Source organism: Scyliorhinus torazame, chromosome 22 (assembly GCF_047496885.1).
Source record: "Scyliorhinus torazame isolate Kashiwa2021f chromosome 22, sScyTor2.1, whole genome shotgun sequence".
NCBI lineage: Eukaryota > Metazoa > Chordata > Chondrichthyes > Carcharhiniformes > Scyliorhinidae > Scyliorhinus > Scyliorhinus torazame.
In genome coordinates, this window is record NC_092728.1 from 35,561,939 (window position 1) to 35,570,972 (window position 9,034).

Below are 9,034 nucleotides of genomic sequence, written 5' to 3' on the forward strand. Positions count from 1 at the left end.
CACTAAGGGCAATTTATCATGGCCAATCCACCTAACCTGCACATATTTGGACTGTGGGAGGAAACCGGAGCACCCGGAGGAAACCCACGCACACACGGGGAGAACATGCAGACTCCGCACAGACAGTGACCCAAGCTGGGAATCGAACCTGGGACCCTGGAGCTGTGAAGCAATTGTGCTATCCACAATGCTACCGTGCTGCCCATCCTTCCTCCATGCAGCTCAACACTGGAAACAGTAGCAGCACAGAGACAGAGAGAGTAATATTTTGATTTATTAACAACTCAACAGTTACATATCAAAAACAGTTGCAAGGCACAAAGCCTCAACACACTTCAACAATTACATATCAAAAACAGTCAGTGTGTCTACTTCAATGCAAAGAGCATCCGGAATAAGGTAGGTGAACTTGGAGCGTGGATTGGTACTTGGGACTACGATGTTGTGGCCATTACGGAGACATGGTTAGAACAGGAACAGGAATGGTTGTTGGAAGTTCCGGGGTATAGATGTTTCAGTAAGAGTAGGGAAGGTGGTAAAAGAGGTGGAGGAGTAGCATTGTTAATCAAGGATAGTTTAACAGCTGCAGAAAGGCAGTTTGAGGGAACCATGGTTCACAAAAGAGGTTGAATGTCTTGTCAAGAGGAAAAAGGAAGAGTATGTAAGGATGAGAAAACAAGGTTCGGTAGGGTTCCTTGAGGGTTACAAGGTAGCAAGGAATGAGCTGAAAAAAGGGCTAGGAGGGGGCATGAGACGTCCTTGGCGGGTCGGATCAAGGAAAACCCCAAGGCTTTTTACTCTTACGTGAGAAATAAAAGAATGACCAGGGTGAGGGTAGGGCCGGTGAAGGACAGTAGTGGGAACTTGTGCATGGAGTCAGAAGAAATAGGAGAGGCGTTGAATGAATAGTTTTCTTCAATGTTCACAAAGGAGAGGGGCCGTGATTTTGAGGATGAGAGTGTGATTCAGGCGGGTAGGCTGGTGGAAGTAGATGTTCTGAGGAAGGATGTATTAGCAATTTTGAAAAACCTGAGGGTCGACAAGTCCCCTGGCCAAATGGGATATACCCAAGGATTCTTTGAGAGGCAAGGGATGAGATTGCAGAGTCTTTGGCTTTGATCTTTGGGTCCTCGCTGTTCAGATAGTGCCAGAGGACTGTAGAGTGGCGAATATTGTTCCTGTTCAAGAAAGGGAACAGGAATGACCCTGATAATTGTAGGCCAGTTAGTCTTACTTCGGTGGTCGGGAAGATAATAGAAAAGGTCCTGAAGGATAGGATTTATGACCATTTGGAAAGATGCAGCTTAATCCGGGATAGTCAACACGGATTCGTGAAGGGTAGGTCTGGCCTCACAAATTTGATTGAATTATTTGAGGAGGTAACTAAGTGTGTAGATGAAGGTAGAGCAGTTGATGTCGTTTACATGGATTTTAGTAAGGCGTTTGATAAGGTTGCCCATGGTCGGCTCATGAAGAAAGGAAGGAGGTGTGGGATAGAGGGAAATTTGGCCAATTGGATAAGTAACTAGCTATCACATAGAAGACAGAGGGTGATGGTGGATTGAAAATTTTCAGACTGGAGATCAGTTACCAGCGGTGTACCATAGGGATCAGTGCTGGGTGCTCTGCTATTTGTGATTTTTATCAATGACTTGGAGGAGGGGGCTGAAGGGTGGGTCAGTAAATTTGCTGATGACACCAAGATTGGTGGAGTAGTGGATAAGATGGAGGGCTGTTGTAGGCTGCAAAGAGACATTGATAGGATGCAGAGCTGTGCCGAGAAATGGTGAAAAACGGGCAGCACGGCAGCATTGTGGATAGCATAATTGCTTCACAGCTCCAGGGTCCCAGGTTCGATTCTCGGCTTGGGTCACTGTCTGTGCGGAGTCTGCACGTTCTCCCTGTGTGTGCGTAGGTTTCCTCCGGGTGCTCCGGTTTCCTCCCACAGTCCAAAGATGTGCAGGTTAGGTGGAATGGCCATGCTAAATTGCCCTTAGTGTCCAAAATTGCCCTTAGTGTTGGGTGGGGTTACTGGGTTATGGGGATAGGGTTGTAGCCATGTAAAATGGCTGCGTTCCGATTAATCTAGCCAAAACCCAGTTTAAAATGGCTAACCCGAAAGACTGCTGGGAAAAGCAGCCAAGAAGACACAGGCAGGCAGCTGCAGACAGGTTTGCATATTCAGCTCTGGGAACGTAGCCCAGATCGATACTCAGGGCTATCAACAGCCCTTCAACCCAGGTATCCGCAGTTTCATTCAGGACTGTTTACACCTAATCAACTCAGACATCCACAGTTAAATCGGCTATCCCCGGGAACAATTGCAACATATTAGCAATTGAATACCGGGCCAGACCTGTCGGCGCCTGCAGTGGCCGAAACAAAGACAGGTGAGCGACCACCCCCCGATCAAGGAATCGCCTCACCATTGGACACATCGACCCCAGAGACTGGGGACAGAATCCAATCACTTGGGACTCAGGGTCAAGGGCTGCCCCGGGAGGCGGGAAGCCCCTGGGCCCTATAAAAGTAAAGGTCCAAGTTCAGATCTCTCTCTCTCTCATCTTCGCCTGTTCGAGACCTTTGGAAGACCAGCCACCGGTAGCAGTAAGTTTGAATCCAACGATCGCCAACCTGTAGAGACACCTATACACCGACCTGTAGCAGCCTTTTGAATCCCGCGGGCCAGATTTGATTGGACAGGCCATTCGTTTCCCTGACCTGGTGGGCTCTTCCTAAGTTAAGTATTGGCCAGTAGTGATAGGTTTATTATATAGAAAGTAGTATTAGGGTATTAATATTGCTTGTTGTATATAATAAATGACCGTTTTAATCCTTACTAAGCGGTGTGCTGTGTTATTAATCATAACCCAAACTTGAACCACGTGGCGGTATCATAAAGATACCTGGTGACTCATGAGCAAAGGTGACCTAAACAGAGCAAATAGACTAAAGCTAGAAAGAGCAACATAATTGGCGACTCCGCCGGGACCCGACATAGAAGTGGAAAACCACTCCGGGAGAACCCCAACATTTTGAATTAGAATCCAATCGAAAAAAAAAAACCCACAAGTGTTCAAGCGGTTCTGGTTAATAATTCACAATTCGGAAGTGTGTATATGCATGCGTAACTAACAGGGTTATAAGGCAAAACTGATAGCTTTTTTGTTGCGTCAAACTATCGGCAGTTGGTATTTCGGAAATTAGCGCAAGCCGTACCCGTATCTACCACACCACCTTGACCCCCTGTTCCAAATTCGAACGTAATGAGCAGATAAGAGAGAGCCATGCAGGCAATGCAAGCGCCTCATGAACCCCGAAGATTTTGCTGTCGCACCAGTCAGCAGCGTAGGAGCGGGACAGTGTCCCGTTTGGGAAGTGGAAATCCGCAAAATTCTGCAGGGCAAAGGATGGCCTGTGTGGAAGGATTTCTGCAAGAATGACGACTCAGGTCCTGGAAGTATAGGGCATACTTGGTGGGAGAACCTGAGTGAGATTCACAGAAAGAGTTTAGCAAAAGCGCGCAAGCCGATGGCAATTGTGTCCTGTCTGGCACAATTGCGAGGCACAGAGGAGGTCGTCAGGACGCTCCGCAAGGAAATAGAAGGCATACATAGAACATAGAACAATACAGCGCAGTACAGGCCCTTCGGCCCACGATGTTGCACCGAAACAAAAGCCATCTAACCTACACTATGCCATTATCATCCATATGTTTATCCAATAAACTTTTAAATGCCCTCAATGTTGGCGAGTTCACTACTGTAGCAGGTAGGGCATTCCACGGCCTCACTACTCTTTGCGTAAAGAACCTACCTCTGACCTCTGTCCTATATCTATTACCCCTCAGTTTAAAGTTATGTCCCCTCGTGCCAGCCATATCCATCCGCGGGAGAAGGCTCTCACTGTCCACCCTATCCAACCCCCTGATCATTTTGTATGCCTCTATTAAGTCTCCTCTTAACCTTCTTCTCTCCAACGAAAACAACCTCAAGTCCGTCAGCCTTTCCTCATAAGATTTTCCCTCCATACCAGGCAACATCCTGGTAAATCTCCTCTGCACCCGCTCCAAAGCCTCCATCGGATAAGTAAAACCGATATATGTGAAATTGAGAAAGAGAACCAGGAATTGAAAGGGAAATTAGCAGCAAAAGACGAAGAGGTGGCTGACGCCAAACGGGGTCACCAATCTTGTCTGGCGCACTTGAGTAGTTTCCAGTCACAGTATGAGAAGGCTTATCAGGACCTGCAGCGTGCAGTCCTGGTAAAGAAAGAAACAGAAAACCAGTTAGAGAAGCTCCAGAAACAATGCAGTGATCTCAAGGCAGCCTTGAGAGCGCTCCACGCCACAACAACGGAACAAAGGCAGAGTACTTTGGACCATGCGAAGTGCCGAAAGCAGATTGCAGACTTGAAAGCACTGCTTTCTGTCCAAAAGGGATTTCAAGAAACCTTTGGGGAAAGTTTAGAACAGGAAGACGGCCCTGATTGGGAAGAATTGCAAGAGACAGCGCAGAGATATGTTCAGGGAGCATGTGCACAGGAAAAACCCCAAAGGAGGAAAGCTCCCCCACCCCCCACACAACAGATAATACAGGCTCCCATGAACCCTGGAACAACCCACCGCACCGCCACAGCAGACGCGGCGGACGTCTTATATTCCACCCCCCTCACAGTGACCCAATTACGGGACGCGTGTGCCAAAATCACACCGTTCCTCCCCGCTTCAGACCCACACCATTTCTTTGCCACCGTCAAACACCAGGCGACCATGTACTGCCTGGATGAGAAAGAGCAGGTGAAGCTCACGGTCCTCAGCTTAGACCCATCGGTCGCTGGCCCTTCCTGACCCACAGAATGTAGGAGGAGGCACCCTTGCAGAAATGCATACTGCGATCCTGGATGTGATCGGGTACAACCGGGGCGACCCCGTAGACGGTCTGAATAAATGCAGACAGAAAAAGTCTGAACACCCCACAGCGTTCGCAGGACTCTTGTGGATTCATTTTGAAGCCGTTTTCGCCAACGTAGATCGCGCCCATTTGTCCGCAGACAATATGGCCAAGTGGACCCGCACCTTTATCTCCCATGCCACGGAAGCAGGACAGAATGCCTGTAACAATTATGACCCCTCGGAGGAGGCTCATAATGAGAAGTGGGTGGTCAAGAGATTGTCCCGCGTTTGGGAACAAGCGGCTCACGGTAAATCAGCCACTAGAACCCCCGAGGAAAACCAAGCTGCCGCAGATGTGCAGGCAGTAAGAACCACTCTTCACAACCCCGCCTGGGTAAACGAGGGAAAGAACAGCCCTCCAGCCAAGCCGCAAGAGTGCTAAAATTGCGGACAATTGGGACATTTTGCTAAGGAATGCAATGGCCCTAAGAAACCACAGAGAGCCCAACAAACAGGCACTCCCAATAAGAGAAAGGCAGAGCCCATACATAGCGTTAGCGCCCAGCCCGATCAGACAGACGCGACCGGAACGGCATGACGGTGTATAGGCTCCCCCAGCTGGGTCTGCGATACCCTTTGGGATAGGTCAGGACGACCCGTAGTCGCAGCAAAGGTTAGGGGACAGCCGATTAAGTTTCTCTTAATCTTAGCACAACCTTAAATTAGCACAACCCTAATTAGGTTAATTAGCACAACCTTAAATTCCTCCACCCTTGGTAAGGACACGTGGCCCACCACATCCACTATCACCCTCAGCGGCTTCACAGGCCACTCACAACAGGGGCATATCACAACCCCTGTACCCATCCAAATCGGCACCCTTAGTACAAAACACCACGAAGTGTTAGTCGACCTGCCCCCAACAGGAGAGCACATTTTGGGGATCGACTTCATGAACTCTCACCACCTCTCTTTCGATCCAGTCAACCAGTGTGTCTGGAAGATGGCGAAATCCGCTAGTGAATCCGCTAGTGAAACACTCAATATAGGGGACTACATGAACAAAATCAGCGCCGTAGGCGAGTTTTGGTTCAACCCCACCACACTCAACACGGACCGACAGGTTAGGGCAGTCCTGCAAAAGAACAGGGCAGTATTTGCAACCCACAAACAAGACTGTGGACGGATGACCGGTTCCGTACAGATAACTGGACCGGACCCTAGACCCCAAAAACAGTACGGATTTCCCCTAGAAGCAGAGGGAGAAATCCTAAAGGTCACAGAAAGCTTATTAGAGCAGGGCGTCCTAAGATCGGTAGCCTCAACTAATAATGCCACGATTTGGCCAGTGAGGAAACCCGACGGATCATGGCGCTTGACCATTGATTATCGGGAACTCAATAAAGTCACCCCCGCAGCAGCCCCCACCGTTGCAACAAGTCCCGAGACCATGCTCAAACAGGGACTCCATGCCCGATATTTCATGGTTTTGGACGTCAGTAATGGGTTCTGGTCAATTCCATTGGCAAAGGCGCGCCAGTACAAATTTGCCTTCACTTTCAGAGCGCAGCAGTATATGTGGACATGCCTGCCACAAGGCTTCCACAACTCCCCCTCCATTTTCCACCGACAGCTGGCAAATGGACTAGCAAAGTTTTCTCGCCCCGAATGTCTGGTACAGCATTACTGCAGACAGACACAAAGGAAGAGCACATTGAGCTTCTGTCCGAACACCTGGAGTTACTACACTCCATTGGCTGTAAAGTAAACCCCAAGAAGGCCCAAATATTGGAAGAAAAGGTGATATATTTGGGTACTATCATCACACACGGCAAACACGAGATCGAGCACAAAAGAATTGACTCGATCACTAAATTGCCCCTTCCCCAACACGTGTCAGCCCTCCAGTCATTTTTAGGACTGGTTGGCTACTGCCGAAACCACATTGTCGGTTTCGCCAGCAAGGCAGCGCCCCTCTCAGACCTCCTAAAGAAAGGAGCCCCCTGGGAGTGGCTTCCGCAGCATACGGAGGCTGTGGAATCACTAAAACAGGCACTCATAGCCGCCCCCGCACTACAAGTTCCCGACCCGCTTTCCCCTTATGCCATAGAGGTAGCGACCACAGACCGCACCCTTTCAGCCGTGCTCCTGTAGGAATGGCACGACCAGCTAAGACCCGTAGCTTATGCCTCCCGAATTTTAGATGCTGTGGAGCAGGGATTTTCAGCCTGTGAGAGGCACCTGCTCGCAGTTTTCTGGGCAGTCCAGTACTTCTCATACATTACCGGACTGAACCCCATCACCATTTTGACCGAGCACACCCCCACACAACTTTTACTGAACGGACGACTTAAAGACGGTACCGTCAGCCAAATCTGCGCTGCTAGGTGGACCCTTCTCTTACAAGGACGGGACATCACAATAAAACGGACAAAGACTCACACATACTTAGCGGACAATCTACAATACCCTGGAACCCCCCATGAGTGTGAAATCATCTCGCCCCACCCTAATACTTTATAGCCAGAACACCCCCCAGAAAACTAGCCACTCCATCTCAGAACCCCCCTCACCCGGACACGTGTGACCCCATCAGGATTTATGTGGATGGATCTTCCACAATCCTGGATGGGCAACGCATAACAGGTTGTGGGATTGATATGGAGGACGCGCAGGGACGCGCCCTCGAAGAAATCGCATTAAAACTGCCCGGGCACTTAGGCGCGCAGGCAGCAGAGCTTGCGGCCATCGCCTACATTATAGAGCACCCAGATTCATTCCCCAGCCCAGCAGACATATATTCAGACAGTCTATACGTCTGCAACAGCCTCACCGAATTTCTGCCCCTCTGGGAAACAAGAGGATTTGTTTCAGCGGATGGAAAACCCCTCCCCTCAGCCCCATTACTCCGCCATATTCTGGAAAAGGCCAAGAACAGGACTTTTGGCATTATAAAAGTCCGCAGCCACCATCGTTCTTCCCCCCCTGGAAATGTAAAAGCCGACGCGCTGGCTAAGGCAGGATCCAGGCATAGGTACTTTTGGAAGCCCCCCGGGAGCGCCCCAGTGAGTGCACCAGTGAGTGCAGTTCAGGTCGCGCAGACTAGGATCGAGGATCTAGTAGCGGCCCAGAAGCAGGATAGCGCTCTCACTGAGATCGTGAAAGGGAAGTTTCCAGCCTCATACGAGAGGTTCCGGAATACCATAACCACACATGATGGTGTGGTGCTAAAAGACAGCCTTTACGTGGTTCCTGTACAAGATAGGAATCAGGTGACCTGTCTATTCCATGACGGCCATGGACACCAGGGAATAGAACCCACCGCAGCCCACCTCAAGCAGCTTTGTTGGTGGCCAAATCTTAAAGAGGATGTATCACATTACATCGAAAATTGCCTCATCTGCGCGCAAAACAACCCAGATAGGTATGCCAAAAAGGCACATCTCAGCCACACCCGACCCGTTAACGGCCCCTGGACTAACCTCCAGATCGATTTTATAGGTCCATTGCCCTCTTGTAGGAATGGCTATAAATATGTTCTGGTGGTCATTGACACTTTTACAAAGTGGGTGGAAGCATTTCCAGCCCGCACCAACACCGCGAAATCCACCGCCAAAATCCTAACCCACCACATCTTCACAAGATGGGGACTCCCCCGCAGTATTGAATCGGACCAAGGTTCTCACTTTACGGGACTGGTCATGCAGAACGTCCTCACGATATTTGGCATAACCCAAAAATTTCACATTGCGTACCACCCTCAGTCGAGTGGTATAGTGGAGCGCATGAATCGGACCCTAAAAACCACCCTTAGAAAAATGGTCCAGCAAAACAACACCACTTGGGATTCGGTCCTCCCCTTTGCGCTGATGTTTTTGCGTAACACTGTTTCCACCTCCACAGGTTTCACCCCACACACCCTCATGACCGGACGCCCCATGAAAGGGACAGAATACTTGCTAGGTTTAGACCTAACCAGCCCCGAAGTCACGGCCCTCACCCACGAGAAGGCCGTGGAACAACTACTTGCAAATATAGAAACGGCTCAGCTAGCAGCCGCTGTTAAATTGGGAACTAAAAGGAAACAGAGCAAGGCCTGTTTTGCTAAGGCAGTACATGCCACGGAGTACAACATAGGAC